The sequence below is a fragment of the Pleurodeles waltl genome, chromosome 2_2 (assembly GCF_031143425.1).
Source record: "Pleurodeles waltl isolate 20211129_DDA chromosome 2_2, aPleWal1.hap1.20221129, whole genome shotgun sequence".
In the NCBI taxonomy this organism is placed as follows: domain Eukaryota; kingdom Metazoa; phylum Chordata; class Amphibia; order Caudata; family Salamandridae; genus Pleurodeles; species Pleurodeles waltl.
In genome coordinates, this window is record NC_090439.1 from 460,754,920 (window position 1) to 460,772,514 (window position 17,595).

General features: G+C 41.2%; 1 protein-coding gene across 1 annotated transcript in view; it reads right to left on the bottom strand.

Annotated features, from left to right (window-relative positions):
* Positions 1-17,242, bottom strand: part of CEP192 (centrosomal protein 192) — a 1,702,116-nt gene extending 1,684,874 nt beyond the window's left edge. Inside the window, exon 1 of the mRNA XM_069219927.1 lies at positions 17,097-17,242. The gene's annotated coding sequence lies outside the window, so the exon portion shown is untranslated. The remainder of the gene's footprint in view (positions 1-17,096) is intronic.
* Positions 17,243-17,595: the final 353 nt, after the last annotated feature.

A 17,595-nucleotide genomic window follows, 5' to 3' on the forward strand; every position in this document is an offset into this window, starting at 1 on the left:
GTGATAACCCCTCAATAGAGACAATGCTACTTTCCCTCTCTAAGGATATCGGGAAAGGATTTTCAATATTTGAAAAAAAAAAATCAGGCAGAAATAAGAGAGGCCTGTGAGGAGCTTGATCTCCTCTCATGAAGAACTCAGGCTCTGGAAGATACGGTGGGAGCTATAAAAGACGAATTAGCAGTTCATAAAGTCGATATTCAGGCTTTAGAAGACTCTGAACAGGCTCTCAAGAGTGAATTGGAACAATTGGAGAATAGCTCAAGGAGAAATAACTTGAGTCCTGCATGTTCCAGAAGAAGCAGAAGGAGACAATCTGAAGGCATATTTAGTATCGCCCTTGAAGTCTGTGCTCTTGTTAGAGGAGAGCGAAGAAGAAATCACGCAGGACATTCAAAGGGTACATAGAGACCCTTTCTGGAAAAATCCAAACAATAGCAAGCCTCAGAAAATCCTGATCAACTTTCTAACATATGGTCTGAAGGAAAAGATCTTGTTGAAGGCATTTAAGTTGAGAACCATACAAGCGCAGGACTTTTCCTTTGAGATCACATCAGACCTATCTAGGATCACCATCAATAGGCAGTGGGAGTTGGGGCAACGGCTCGAGGAGTTTAGAATGTTGGGGGCTTCTGCACAACTTAAGTTTCTGCCACCCTTAAAGTCATGTTTAATAATAAGATGTATAATGTAAGGGATGGGAAGGCTACGGATGAGTTGCTGTTAGCTTTCAAGTCTGGGGTCAGAGCTACTGGAAAGTAACACCTGTGGTCCTCACCCGGGAGCCACGAGCGCTGTAACTGTGGACCTATCTCGGTCCACTATTCAAAGGGGGTTCTCTAAGGGAGAGGTGGGAGGGAATGGGTCACAGGGTGGGGCGCATGTGGGGGGGAAAAAAAAGGTTCCTTTTTCACCTCAATTAATGTGGCACCCAGTGGGTAATGGTTGGTGAGAGTAGTAAATGCCGGGACCCTAGGTGTATTTCTTTCCAGATACTTTCTTGGACTGTTAATAGTCTAAGAACAAAGGGCAGGAGAGAGAAAATTTTACAATATTTAGAAGATTCCCCAGCTCAAATTTGAATTCTACAGGAGACCCATTTAACTAGAAAAGAGGGGATTGAACTGTTTAAAAAGCAAAAATGGTTTCATTCTTATGCTTGTACGGAGCACAATTTTAATACCAGGGGAGTGGCTATTCTAGTCAAGTTTGGGATTAAGGCAGGATTATTGGAGATACGGTCTGATCCAGTGGGTAGATGGATCATAGTTAAATTACTAATAAATAATAGAAGATTTACAGCGGCTGGGTTTTATGGCCCGAATTGCGATAATACAGGCCCTCTGGAAAAAGTGTTTTTCACAGCTAGTAGATTTAAGGCTGGTTTGCGTGTTGGGTGGTAGTAGGTGGACATTTGACGCATGCTACTACACGATCTGGAGGTTTTGGATCAGTTACGAATAGAAACAGAGGTCTTTTTTAAAGCCAACCTGGGATCGGCTCTGCTAGCAATGGTATGGGACAGCTTTAATGTGGTTATGAGAGGCAAAATTAGGAGCATAGCCAGTTATAAGAGTAAGCAGTTTAGGGTCAGTATCTCTCAGTTGGAACATGAAATGCTTACAGTAAGGAGTCATTTATTGGCGAGTACTAAGAAGGAGGAGATTGTGGCTTTGGAGAATAAGTTGAAGGAGTTGAGATCTCAGCTCGAGGAGGTATTACAAGTGAGGGTTGTTAAAAGAGTAGAGGCTAATAAGCTAGCTCACTTTGAATACGGTGCGAATGCAGGAAAATTACTAGCCTGGAAATGTAAGCGGGATCTAGTGAGGAATTACATCAAGGAAATAGAGATGAATCAATTAGGCGAGAGATCATCAAGTAGCGAGGAAATGGAGGTAGCTTTTCAGTCTTTCTTTTCTGATTTATATAAAAGAAGAGGTCGAGGTAAGAGAGGAGGAAATAGGTAAATGGTTGGCAGATGATATATTCCCAACTATTTCACAAGAGGAGCAGATTTTTTTTGAATAGCCCGATCTCTGCTGGGGAAATTAGGAAGGTGTTGATTGGTAGTAAGGACAGTAAGGCACCTGGGGCAGATGGTATTCCTATGGAATTTATAAGGCAATGGCTGAGTTAATAATTCTAGTTTTGGTAGAATTATTTGCAGCGATTTTTGAAGACAGGGCTCCTATTTCAGGTTCATGGAATGAGGGTACGATAGCGCTAATTATGAAATCAGGTAAGAGTACGCTTAAGTGGGAGTCATATAGACCTATCTCTTTGCTGAATTGTGATTATAAAATATTCGCTAAAATACTTGCTGATAGACTCAGCAGAGTGTTGGGTTGGTTAATTCATCCAGATCAGAAAGGGTTTATGAAGGGTAGATTTCTACATGAATTGACGTATAACCTGGTGGGGGCCATTGACATGGCCACATCTTTTGAAATGCCTCTGGCTGTAATTACTCTTGATGCAATGAAGGCCTTTGATAGAGTGAACTGGAAATATTTAGCTTACATTTGGAGGTCAGTTGCTTTAGGAGAAACTCTGTGTAGAGCAATAGGTCTTATATATGAAGACCATATTGCAAGAGTCCTAGAAAATGGCAATCTTACAGAGCCTTTGAAGATAACGAGGGGCACCAGGCAGGGCTGCCCTCTTTCCCCGTTATTATTTGATTTGTATATAGAGCCATTGGCAAGGAAAACAAGGGGGCTATTGTACCTTTCAATTGTAACAGCTGGGTGAAAAAGGTGGCCCTGATGACCTTTTAGAATATATGGCGGATTTACTAAGTTCCTTGCCTACGCTGCTGACCTTAGCTGAAGACTTTGGCAAAGTGTATGGTATATGGTGAATACTGAGAAAACAGAGGTTATGGATTGGAATCATAAGTCGGTGGGACAAGTACAACTGAAGAGAGAAATCAGATGTTTAGGGATCTCGTTTACACAAGAAATCGATCAGCTTGCAAGGACGAATTTAAAGCCAGCGGTAGAGGAAGGGTGTAGATCTCTACAAAGATGATGTATCTCCCCCCGACAATAGTTGGCAGGGTTAATTTGGTAAAAATTATCATCTTGCCCAACGTTAATTTTCTGTTTAGCTCTATACCTCTATTAATGCATAGGCATCATTTGGTGAAGCTTCAACAGTCTATTGCCTCCTTCATTTGGGCATCAAAAGGCCCTAGGAACTCATGGAAAAAAAAATGAGAAGAAGGAGAGAAAAAGGGGGGTTAGCACTTCTGGATTAAAAATATTATGCCTGTGTATTTCAACTTAACGCCGCAAAAAATGTTGTTCTCTATTCCTGACTCCTCGGCCATTGGAGTGATGTTTAAAGCTATGGTGGACACTGTCAATGGAGCCTCTAAGGGATACCTTTACAAAATTTGGATATCCAAAATTCTTCAAAAAAACAAAATTGAAAAGTCATCGCAACCTTGCAGCAAGTTGTTATTATTTGAGGTCTGTGGCAGGAGTAAGCTATTATAGTCCCTATGCCCTGATTTGGGATTCTCCAGGTACTCCTGAATGCTTAAAGTATGTCTTAGCGCTGCCAATGACGAAGGCAGGTATAGCAAACTGGTGAGGGGGGGGGGGGGGGGGGAAAGAGAGATCTATTTAGCGAAGAGGCTTTAATCTCCCTGGAATATCTTGAGGTTAAGCTGGGAGGTGCTTTTTCTAGACTGAAATACACCCAAATAAAAGGCTGGTTACTGAAATCCTGAGTAACGTTTGGGGCTGCAGGCTTTTTGGAGGAATGTGTGTTAGCAGAGTCTCCCAGACTCAAGCGGGTTTCAAGTTGGTATTGGGGATATTAGAAGGCTTGGATGGTGAATTTATACTGCCCGTCTCCCTTTGGTGGTGGGTGGGGGGTGGGGGGGGGGGGGGGGGGGAGGATATGCTGCAAGGGAAGGTAGTGTAATGATAGGAATCTTCTATGCTATCTCTGTTCAAGATAGTAAAGCCAGCGTCTCTGCAGAAGAACCATCTGTTCACTATACATAGAGCCTATTTATCCCCAGGAACACTCTCTAAAATAGATAAAAACAAGGCAGTCAATTGCCCTAAATGTGATTTACGGTATGCCACCGATATACATATGTTTTATGAGTTTCCAGTGGTGGAGCTTTTCTGGGAAGAACTGTGTAACCTTCTCTCCAGTATGTTTGGACGGGAAATTCTGATAACTCTTCCTCTGATTATTTTCGGGCATGTACAAGGGGTAGGTGGTGAAAGGCATAACGGACATAAAGCTCTAAGAACTTTATTTTCTATTTCATTTTGGTGGCTAGGAGGGAAATATGTCGAAAATGGACGGTGAATGCCCCTCCTCTTCTTTTCGATTGGCTGCAGGCTCTCTTCTATGTTGCAAGAATAGATTTGGAGGTGGGAGGTATAAGTTAGAGGAAAGAGGAAATGTGGGCTCCTTTGTTTAACTGGGGAAGAGCTCATGCAAGGTTTTAATGGAATAGGGAAGGTATAAATTGGGGTCTCGCAGATCAATGTCCAATGATTATTTCTCCTCTTCCCTCACTTTCGTTAGACTGGTCGGTATGGTTATTTTATCTTCCACCAGACGTCTATATGAGAGGAAATGGGGGCTCTTTGGCATGATCAGCGTCACTCTTAAGAGGGTTCAAAGAACAACTATGGGGCTGATATAGGAGTTTTTGTGAGGTGTATGAGGACAAAGAAAGAAAAAAAAAGACGTGTAGTCAGAATACTATGTTCAGAGTTTAGTTGCGCTATACAAGCATGTGTTACATCTACAAGCAACCTGCAAACCTAGGTAAGTTAATATTAAAGTACACACAGACGCACTATTCAGACTGCAATTAAACAAGTGTCCATTGCCTAGCAGTTCACTAGCAACCACTATTCCTTCCCAAGCTATAGGGGTGCTCACTGGGCCTCTTCATTGCCTCAAAGCCCTCTGTACGGCAAGTTTGGACAGTACAAAGCATAGTTATCTGCACAAGCTCAGATTGCATTATTAAAGAACTATCAATATTGCAAACACACCAAATGGAAGCATATGTTCAGCTTAATAGGAAAGGTTTAATCTATCTTCTTTTCCTTACAATTACCTTTGGTACAGCGTGTAGGAAACTATTTGCTACCAAATGCTCAAGTAGCATACAAATTTTTTCCAAATATTTAAGTATAGAGGATGCTAACTAGTAATATCTACGATGGTAGTAAACACATTAATAAAATCAATATGAGCTAGAACACAAGTTATACACAAAAAATATGCATACAAATAATGGAAAGAGGGAAAAACAAGCCACAATCAGCGATAAGTGCATACCATTAATTAATGCATGGAATGCCACTCTAGTTTATATTACGTGAAGATAATCATACAGATTAATTCAAGCTAATGTATTTCTTGCTCTCTCTCTAATGGACACTGATATTTCTCCTGCTGGAGACGGCAGAATCATATTTACAGATTAACTAAATTGTTTTGTGCATATGGAACCTTTGTTTCCATTCCCATGCTTAGATTCCGGTTGAATTAATAATATTGTCCTGTTTCCACATCGTTTACTACATTTTTCCACAATATATCAATACCCCAGAATTTCAGTCTCTCCTCGCCTAATGTTTTGTTTTTAGTAGTGCCGGACCATTGGGTATGAGGGGTCGTTGTATAAATTGCATGAATAAATTCAAGCATTCGTTTCTTTAGTAGGCAAATTGTGCTTCATAAGTATTTCTTCTTGAGTTGGCATTGGAGCACATATACTACGAAGCTGCTCTTGCATGTAATGAACGTTTATTTTTTAAATATTTTCCATTATTTTAATATTTTGATGTGTTCTATCTCTGCTTAGATTGAACACATATTTTATTGTTTTTTTTAACAACGCAGACGGCTCGCTTGAGCTCATTGCTACAGAATTTGTTCCACTTAAAAAATGAGTCAACAATGCTATACAGGCAGCTTTCTTGTACATAATTAAGTCAATGCGTCTTCCACTGGTGATGTCCACTTCCAGCCTTCAGCAACAATAACCCCGCCTACCTCATCCCTTCTCCCTCGATTGCATCGATTTGTAGGAAAACAGTGCTGTCTTAATGGGTTTCGGGCGACATCATGCGTACTATATTTAATCCACCTTTCCGATAGCTCCACTAGCAGGCAGTCAGGAATAGGGGCATAAACTCATTTCTCTCAGTGGCCACCCCGTGGTTGTATGGGGCCGTGTAAGCACATCTCATTCTCAGGTTGAAACAGTCCCTCCCACAAGTGCGGGCCAAAAGTCATCTACTATGGCTTCCCATGCTCTGGCGTTCTCCAGGCACCTGACCCACTATCTGCCTCCCCTAAATAATACTGCACCCTATGTTGATGCCCATTTTTCTAGTTCAGTGTGACAACGTGGCACCCTGGGTCCCCCTGCTGTTTTCCAATTATGCTTTATTTCACACTTTGCTAGCAGGAAAGCCAAAACCTGAAACCTATTGGTCACTCTGTTTTTCGAAATATGAGGATAGCAACTTAGCAGGTAGTGCCATGGTGTCCGGGCTTTGTCTTATCTAGCAACGTGGATAATTGCTCCGTGACCCCCATCCAGTATTGGTTCAGTTGTGGGCAGCTCCACAACATGTGGAGCAGCTTTGCCCCCATTCTCCCCACATCTAGGGCAGCTGTCTCCTCTACTCTAAAGTATCCGTTCTGGGGTGAAGTATGCTCTCTGTAGCACACAGAAATTAATCAACTTAAATTGGGTGTTTCGTGATACTTTGGGCATTCTGTCAAGGACGGTGCCCCAGGCTATCCCTGCTTACATCTTGAGGATTTCTAAAACCCATTTTTTGTAACCAACTAATCTTCCTGTCATCCTAAAAAAAAACCTTTGTCAGTATGGGTTCTAGAGGGAATTTTTATTGGGTGTGACGAGATTACTTCACTTAAATCTGTATCGATTGTTAGAACATGCCAGTTTTTATTTTTTTTTGTAAGAATTGTTATTATCTGCACCAACCTTTTATTATCTGTTGTAATCTGTCTAATTTCTTGTTTTTATTCCATCATGGGTTCTTGTTTTTTCGTTATCTATAGTTCTTTTCTCTTCAATTCCGTTATTCTTTCTTGTACTCTGTCCAATACTTGTTGTGGATATCCACGTGCTAGAAATCTTTGTCTAACCAACTTAATGTTATCATTTAAATGCTTTTGGGTAGAGCAGGTCCTTTTAACGCTAATCTCTTCCCGTGGGAGATGCTTTATTTAGAGTGTCTTTTTTTTGGTGACTTATCATACAACACATGGTTAGTCAGAATTCTTAAAAAAAATAAAAAATAAAAGAATTGCTTAAAGCACATTGTCCAATACACAGACGGTTGTGTCCAGAAATAGAACTGAATGACTAATTCAAGCGTTTTACTGTGCCGTCCCATATTACGAAAAGGTCATAAATGTACCTTAAGCAGGTCACAATTTTATTATGAACGTCATCACGTCTGTCGGCTTAGGCCTATTCCTGCTCCCACCGGCCCATCATACTCGCATAGCTCGGGGCAACGGAGATGCTGCTGCCATAAAAATAAAAAAATGAAAAAAAAATGCACTCTTTGGTACCATATCGATCATTTGCAATAGCATGCAGGTGTGTTTCCGTCTTTTTATGCTTTTCCTTTGCAGAAAATATGTGCATGCATTGAGTCACAGTTCGTCACTGACACAAACTGCTGGATCAAAACCAGCCAAGCTCTACTGTTGGACCCAAAACAAATGACCAAGTACACCCCATAAAACAGCAAACCTTCAGTGTACCAACGTAGAGCAGTCCAAGGCTTACCCAGAGAGGTGTTATGGGGTTACATACTCAGAAATTAAACCATCTTAGAGCAATAAATAAATTAAACCGTTATGTGACCTGCAATTCTTTCGAAAACTTAATAGAAAATAGAAAGGGAAAAAAAAATCCTGAAACATTCTGAAGTGAACCCTGCAATTCACATTGGGTGTGTGGGCTCTCTCCCTTTAACCTACCGTCATAGATATCATTAGAATGTAGCTAACACTAAATGAACCCAAGTGTGGATTTGGCCGCCTTTATGGCATATAATCCTTACATACTTCTTACACACAGAAGTAAGCACACGTGCAACATCTTTGCTCCTGGATAATGATTTGATGCATCTGGTGTGCCCACGGGTTGCTATGTTCGATACAACTGACGAAGTTACGGATTTCCTCTCACAGAACTCCATTAGACGCACTAGTGAGATATGTAAAGGACGTTCCTGTTTGGGTTAGATGCCTCCGAGCCATGTTGTTTTTACTGGCTAAGCGAAGGGTTACAATGCGATGGGGAACTTGTTTTCCCATGAAGTCAGGAAATGAATACAAGTACTGCCTGAAACTGCTTCAGAGCTTTTGGAAAAAAAAATGCCCACCAAATCTGTCCCAAGAATAATGACTGGAAACTGTTCACCTCTTATGTGGTGTTGAAGGCACAATGGCACTCTTCGGGATCTGCAGAGGATCCTAGTGTTATTGACACCCCACCATACCTGTGCTCTAAGAGCTGAGCGTTCTACTCGGAGTCACCAGACTGTTGAAAGATGTTATGCCTACCGAACGAATTATTCCTGTACACGATGTTAATTATTATCTGCAGTGTGTTCTTAGAACAGATGGATTTACCTTTGAAAACCAACTAGGGTATGGGTTGACTAACTAAATTGATTGAACTGCATTGTGTATCAACAGATGATGTACCATTATTATTCTGTGTGCTGTAATTAGTTATGTGACCTGCAATTCTTTTGAAAACTTAATGAAAAATAGAAATAAAAAAAATCCCTGGAATGTTCTTAAGTAAACCCTGCAATTCACATCGGATGTCTAGACTCTTCCCCCTTCAACCTACCATCATAGGTATCACTAGAATGTAGCAAAAAACTAAATGAACCCAAGTGTGGATTTGGCCACCTTTATGGCATATATTCCATACATACATCTCATACACAGTAAAGCGCATACGTACATCTTTGCCCCACGCAGATAGGCATGGTTGAATGGGACTGGCAGATCGATTTACATGCATAGGCGCGGTTACTAGGCCACTCCCTATCTGACAACAGGAATAAAGGCCTGGCCGGCTACAAAAAACATTGTGGCCACCAATTTAGTTCTGCTATGGTACAGTGTGCCGACACCACAAAGGATTATTAAAAGGAGGGTGCATGTGGTGTGCGTCTCCGACCACAAGGCATGGCTCTAGGTTTTAATGCTCGTCATAAAAGTGTCATCAGTTACACATGTATGATTGTCTTGCTATACTCCACATAACATTTCGTTTTTTGGACCACTTATTATAGCTGGTTTTGAATATTATATAAGTCTACATTGTGTATTGATTAGAGTTTCCATTGGAAGGTTGTCTTATTGTTTTCTAAACTGCTTTGGTGCCGTTCAACTAATTAGCAAAAACAACAACAACAAAAAATCCTAGTAAAGCACACCTGTATTGAGTTCTTCATGTAAAGTTTCCTGCAGATCCACCAGGGGGGGGGGGGGGACTAAAAATAGGTGGTGTCCCAAAAGCGACATTCCCCATTTCAATTCTCATAGTCTTCTTTGCCCCTGGATATAGAACAAACTAATGAATGGGACTACAACAAACTTGGCATGTAGGTAGACTTAACTCAAGGAAGCGCCTTTGCTTGGTTTGGTGTAAATCCATTCAGTAGTCCGGAAATTGGTGCTCAAAACAATGTTCCCCTTTGAGCTCAAACAGTTTAAATTTAAGGCTATATGAACTGTTACTTAGTACATCATCTGCGGATTCAAAAATCCAATTTAAAAAAATAATAATACACACACACCATTGGACTAGTGAGCATTTTGTTCCATCATCCACTGAAGATTCAATAATCTGCTGGCCTCTGTTTGGCTGGCCGTCACAGAAAGGTATCTGTTGCTCCCTTTACCAAACAAAACGCACCAAGCACCATGTGGGGGAAAAAGAAAAAGGGCACTAACAGCAGCTGCCACCCAAGGGGGTTAGCGGCAAGTAGCGGGCTGGGAAAAGTGCCTAGTCGCATCCCAATCCCTGCCACTAACCACCCCATCACATCAAAGGCGCTGCACAGGAGGGGTTGGCTAGTCATGAAGGGATGTGTCCCTGCTGCCAACCCCTGCTACGCACAGCCAGGCCCGGGAGTCTGCGACCAACTGACACTGCAAACAGACAAAGTCATCTTGCAAGGAAAATGTCTTGAATCTGGACTAAGGCCAAGCATTAAAGCCCACCCAAGCAATGCAGTGACAAAGGCTGTGCAAAGCAGGGTTTAAACTTTCATGGATGGTTAAACACCAGCCGTACAGCCGAAGTCCACATGCAGCGCGGATCAACTGTCCATGGGTGGATGGATAGATGGATGCAGGGACCTATTTGTCATGTAGTATACCATTAAAAACCCAAAATACTATCTGAAAAAGAAATCCAAGGTGAAAGTGAAGGTATGGTTCTGAATTTGGAGGAAGAAAAAAAACAAAAAAAAAAAACAAAAAAAAAAAAAAAAAAAAAAAGGAGGACAACAAAAAATATAAATAAATAAAAAACACTAAAAGCACACAAAAAAGGCCTGAAATTAAGAAGCTGGGGGTTAGGACAGCAGTCCGAAATTTTCCCAACAGACATGCATACTATTGCTCATCAACGTAAAGTACACTCCAAACAAAACCACTGGTAGATAAATCACTTTATTTTCTTCATAGATCAAATATCAAAGCTCATAAATTGCCTCAATAACATTGCCACAATGCCAACATGTGTTTTGTCATGCCACCCAAGTTGCAGCTCACTTCTTTAGGGCTCATAGTTCTGTATGGTGTTCACAACATGTGAAAGTGTATTATTATTATAGTTACAAGTATCCTTATTTCAACATCACAAGTAGACACCCATGTGTTTATGGGTCAAGAGTGAGTTCCTGAGGCATGCAAGATTTTTTTTTTTTTTTTTTTTTTTTTAAAACAACATTTACAATTGCATCAGTCACATTGACAATGAGGGGTTCTGTTGACATCATTAAACACAAGACTACACATTAGGTGGATTGTACATGTTACAAGACCTCGAATCAGTAAGTAAATACAAGAACATATTGTCTGGTAGTCTGTAGAACAAAGATGAGAAAACAATACTTGTGCATTTACCAATGTAGAATTTTAGAAAAGCATCACTCGCTTTATTAACACACATTCCGTCTTTAGTAAGGACATGTTAAAGCCGTTCACCTCAAAGTGCATCAAGGTGGTCTTTTTGACTAATCAGGCACAAAAGAACACTATTGCGCCTACAAAGGTTATGTAACTGTATTTACAGCTTTTGTGTACGTCAGATATACATTTTTAACTGTTAGCATTAAACGGGTTTGATGACAACAACAACAAAAACTATGAAAATGTGAAACTACTCTTAACTTGCCCCTCATAGGCACGAGTTTACAGAATTAACTCTCTAAACAAATTTAAAAAAAAGATCTTTTCAACAACCTCTCTGTTGATCTCAACACTTTCGAACCAACACCTGGTTCGTCAGTCCCCTGTGCAGCTCCACCTCATTCCCCTTGCCCTGTTTCCCCTTCATCAATATTCTGAAGAACATTTATGTCTAGGCTCTTGTGAAAAAGCACATGAAATGCTTGCACTTCACTGGTGGCTGCCTCGTCAGTGAAACAGCACGAGGACCAAATCAATTAAATAAACTGATTACCAATAAGAACATGTGGGGTGGTGGTGAGCAGTTTATTTCCAAGGAAGCCTCAGTTGACTCGAGTCAACTGAGTCACATACCACACAATATTCAAAACAGCACACAAAAATACCTCCCCCCAACTGTTACTGCCTCATGAGCGTTTTAATCATCTGTAAGTATCCTTTTTTTCTGCTGCAGTCACAAAAACTGATTTTCTACCTAAAACTTGCTGCCTCACTGTTATTGCCCACATAAGTTATCCTAAGCATGTCAAACTCCATCTCCTCTGTTTCCCCTTCATGTCCAGAGCACCATGGGCATCACACAGGTCACTTAACTCGCTGTGCTGACATTGTTTGACCCTTGTAGATTCAGTTTAGGTGGATTACTACAGCTCCCACCTACAGTTGCTGCTCAACTTCTGAAGTCCCTACCATAAGCCGCACCACCACCTGAGGTGGCTACAAAATGCCATGTGCTAATAACAGTGTGTGGGTGTGTTAATAACAGCAGACCACTACTGCAGCACTGGCAATCCTCTGCCACTGCTAGATCTCAGGGGTGTCGAATTCATATAGCCTGACGCCCAGGACATTTTGTTTGGGGTCAAGGATAACAAGTTTTCTATTTTTTTTTTGTCACTGGGACAAGTAGGCCCAATGCCCTGCAGCACAAACCCTTTGGCTGACAATTTACATTACCATATTATGGAGCAGGGAAGGAAACTGCCTGCCGTTGATGTAATATGTGTATCCATATGTTAAAGCCGTCTGAACTTGTATTAATGGTTTATTAATCAAAAGCCTTTATTATTAGGGTGAGCGGTCTAAAAGAAAAATATAAGCTCGGACTGCACTACTGACAGTAAGTAGTTCCAGAATAAAAAGAAAATGTGTTACCATGTTTGCAAAGTTTAACATTATGAGCCTATGTATAATGCTGCCAGCATGCTCTCTGGTTAGATGCAAAAAACTGCAGAAGCTTGAAAGCAAGATTGCTTTCACAATGAAACGTTCACAAAAAATACAACTAGGATGAAAATGCTTTGCTAAATTACTGTGAAAGTTTTGGTACCACTGTTTTGAAGCATCACTTAGTAAAAATGTTTTCATGCATGCTAGTTATTTCTAAAGTATGTTCATAAAGGAAAACTAGTGTAACTAGTTACAAGATGATTATGGGTAACATGCAAATAAACAAGCATTGGCTAAGCCAACAGGACTGACATCAGTGGTCAATCTTTTGGTTTTGTAAATGCACATCTAATTTTTACATGGCTTTTATAAAACGTTATTGTTCTGGGAGTTGCTGGGCCCTCTCCATTGTACAAACACTGGCAAAAAAAATATATATATATGTTTTGGTCTCACAATAAAACCACACATTGCCACAGTAGTTCCTGGCACTGAACAAAACTACTTTGTATGCCTATATGCTGCTTGTGAAAGAGCAGACTGATAGAGAATTTTAATAAAAATGAAAAAGTCTTGGTTAATGCCAGACCTAAGTAGGGGCCCAATTTTAAAGAAAGTCACAAAAGTGTAGCAAAGGGCTGGTAAAAGCCCTTAAAATATGAAAGTTAGTAACTGGTTTTCCCGGACTCAAAGGGGTATTCAAACCTGGAACTATTGCTTACCACTATCACCAGCCCCAGTACGTAGATCTGTGGAAAGTTGGCAAAATAATGAAATGGTTAATATTTGAGTCCTACTGTATTATTAGCCTGGCATAATCACAGAGGCTATTATATAACAAGATTGTTGCCATAATTTGTCGCCACACTACAAGGTACCAAAGGGACAAGTAGATTAATGAAGCAACTTGTCACAGGGACAAGTAGATATTTGATTAAATTCCACACCACTGTAATTCTAAGTAATACCCGCTTCTGGGTGTAAATGGAGCTTGCACAGCAGATGACCATATATCATTTGTTTTTTTGTGGCAGTCTGAGAAGCGTGTACTGCTAACGCACCCACTGTAGTAGACTTGTATATATGCTGCAAGCCTGTACTATTACACTGTGTTAATGACTGCTGGGGCAGAAGGGCAGAGATAATGCAAAGATGTATTCTATAAAACTATCCTGCTGCTTGCCCACTGCATATTGTGTTCCTATTTATAGAAAAAACTGTTCTCTCACCACTCTTATTTCTCCATAAGATCATCTGTGCTTCCTGACACCTGGAAAATACTCGTCTTAACTCTTCTTAAGAAACCGAATGCTCATCCATCTATTTTAACTATTGACCCATTTAATTCATCTCTCTCTCTCCTAAAGAAAATCACGACCAATGTATTAATCAGCAATTATAAAGCTTTCCTTAAACCAATAATCTTGACCTTTCCTAGTCAGGCTTTCATCCAGTCTACAGTACAGAATCTGTCCTGGTCAAGGTAGTGTATATATAAAGGATGTTGCTCAACAAGGGACACTCTGCTCCCTCATCCTCCAGGACTAGTCAACAGCATCTGATACTATGCCCCACTCCATTCCGACAGACTCCTTTAGGTTAGCATCTGCAATGACACCCTCACACGGTCTGGGGACTTTGTGAGCAACAGAACTTAATCCATTTAATCTTCCTCCATATAAATCTCCAGCTTGCCCTGTTGGTTGGGCCCTGCCTTATTTTGGGGCTACACCGCTTCCTTGTCTCCCTGGTTCATTACTTTGGGTTTGAGTTGATTTCATACCATAATGATATATAAATTATTGTACTCGTTTCTGCTGTTCGAGACATCACTAATGGTAAGTTCCAGGACTGTCCACGCTTGGTCCCATTTAAGAAGTTACAATTGTCTCACATTAAAAAAGTGATCAAATATACTACTCTTCGGAAAGAAGATCGCCATTTGGTCTCCTGCTTCGTGGCTGGCCAATCTAGATGCTTCATGGAGTCACAACTCTAACTCTCAAGACAAGATTCTGGCATTCATCTTTGACAGAAACTTGTATTTTTCAAATCAGAGCTCCTGAGAAGTTTTCTGTTTTAATCTGATACATGTGCAGAGGAAAATATTTCCTCTTCTTCCAATTCACGTCCACAAAACGATAGTTCATGTGTTGATTACTTCTCACCTCGACTATGGCAATGTAATCTATTTACGATTAGCTGATTTTCTTCTGCATTGTCAGAAGATCGATTCAGAACTCTGCTACCAGGCAGGTTCTTGATCTAACTCTGCACGCATCTCACACACCACATATGAGAGTCCTGCGTTGGCTCCCTGGAGCCAAGTGTTGCCATGTGCATGCTTTGCAAGCTGATTGCTTGACAACTCTGGGCCCGTGTACCTTAAGACTAAATTCACAAAGTATGCATCTGTCAGCTCCCTCAGATAATCTTTGTGCTCACTAGTCAAGGACACCCTGATTAAATAAAAAATGCTACCCAGGGAGGTTGGACTTTTTCTTTTAAGGCAGTCAAAATATGGAACAGTCTGGCAACCACCCACAAGAATACTTCAGAGGTTCCTTATCAGGAGAGGTAACAAAAACTCTACGTTTCTCCTGACCCCACGCCTAGGGCTTTAACTATACTGCTTACTTTCCGTGCTGCCTGGCTTCCTCATCTAGCGCCCGGACGCCCTGCCGAAGAATTTGTGCATTTTACTGACGATTAAAAAAGTTGATTATACAAAGAAAGGCGGCACCCCTTCAAACAATGGAAGCCCGCCTCACTCCCACCCGACAGAGCAAATGTTTTAGATTAGTTAAATACAATTTAAAAAGTATTAAACCTTCACTAACATAAGTAGTGTGTGGGCAGAAGCAGGACAAGCACCACAAACAATAGTTAGAGACAAGGGATATACACTTCTTCAGTAACAAAATCTATACAAGTAGCAGACATATGAAACTACATGGGCGCATGTGCTGCATTTAGGAATAGGGGAAATAAGTGTCGACTTTTGCCACCCTTTATATTATTACTGCAAATTACTATTCATGTTTGCAAACACCTTTACAGAATGCAAAGTCCCAAACGAATTACACTGCTAATGCCTGTCCAACTAAATTACGAAACAATAGACCACTGGATTGATCAATTTAACTAAAGTCATGTAGGCTGGCCCGCACGAATACCATAAAGAAATGAGTTGGCAGCTGACTGTAGTACATCAAGGCTGCCTAATAATTTCCTTACACTACTTACTTCTCTAGCACTTGCATAGGACTTAACTGCTGCGAGTCTTGTCCACTACTTAGAACTGTATCAGCCCCTAAATCAGAGATCGCCAAGTGATCACGCATAGAATAACTGAAGATCTGTCATATGCTCCTGACCAAGCAGAGAACTATGATCTATTCTACAACTTAAGTTCCAACTAGCTACATACTATCACCTTTTCTTTACATCTCAAAATGACAATCAGATATCATACGATAGTAACAAAGTCAGATCTCTCAACCCTTTCTCTCTCCAACCATACGTGCTCAGGAAGATAAACCTTAAAACATCTGACTAGACAACCCGGTATAACAACCACGCAAGTTTACTATGAAAATTCAATATACCATAAGCGGATTTAAAGAACTGCTCGAAGCAGCAGACTTACTGAAAACCACAAACTGGTAATTTTTCTTTCACACCCCTTAATTTCCCATACTACTGAGCGCTGCGTCTGATAACTGGACTGAGTGGTCATCAGGCACAACATGGAAACACTTCCCACATCCATGATATAGAAATACTCCCGACACAGGGTCAACACAACTACAAGACCCTTGCAACCACACACCCTACGCGGCATAGTATGCTAGCCATGCAGACAAGCGCTTTGATACTCTACAATGGAACAGCAGTAAGCGATATATATATATATATATATACACACACACACACACACACACACATACATATACACTGTTGCAGTAGACTACACTAACGTTGTTTATGGTGCACACGGTGCTACTGCGTGGTTAACATTCCTCTGCAATCCTGGTATCACCTTACATAGAAGCATAGGAGAGGGTGCTGAGCCCTACAGTACATTTTTAGCCAACTGAGAGGTCTACAAATACAAATTAAAACAGAAAATATATAACAGCATAAGTGCCTTCGACGTGACCTCTCCGAATCCATGAAGTGGTGCTGTAACGCGATTCCAGTCAGCGATCTCTGGTATTATGCAAAGAACAGCAAGAACGCAAAACTCAGTGAACACATGCAGGTCAAGTACACTTCGACCATAAAGTGTTCAACCTCAATCTAAACAAAGGAGCGTTTTCACACACTTTCCCGGAGCTCAGGAGAAGTAAATATAAACTGTTTACGACTCTACGAAGAAGCCTCAGCGGTTTAAGCGCGTCTGCTGGAGCCTCTCCTGACTTTTCCCGCGCCAGCGGCTCACTTGCCTTTCCCGGCAGCTGCCGGCGTGTCCACCGGAACAATAACCGCCAAAACTTCAAAACGCAGCGGGCAGCAGCAGAGGCGTTGTTCTCTCGAGTACAAGCTGCCGGCTCCCTTTCAGATGCAGCGCCACCAGCTGACAGCGCGCGACAAGGGCGCAACAACGCACGCGCAACATGCGACCTCACATCTATCAACAAACGCACGCAACAAGTGATGTGGGAGGATGCGTTCCAAGCCTCTTCCTGGCCCCGGATGTAAATTGATTTCCTGTTTTCAGGCCTTGCCGTGCTACGGAAACAAGGGCAATCGCTTGTCAAAAGAACTCGACGCACTTAGAAAAAAGCATAACGTTCAAGCCAGGTGATTCCTTTCCGGATACCTGCGCCTGCTTTCGGACGAGGAGAGCTTAAACAAGCATTGACAAAGCCACTAGGTCTCGCCTATACAACATCCATTGGATTTGTCATTTAGTTTTTTTTAGCCATGTTGTACAGTAACGTG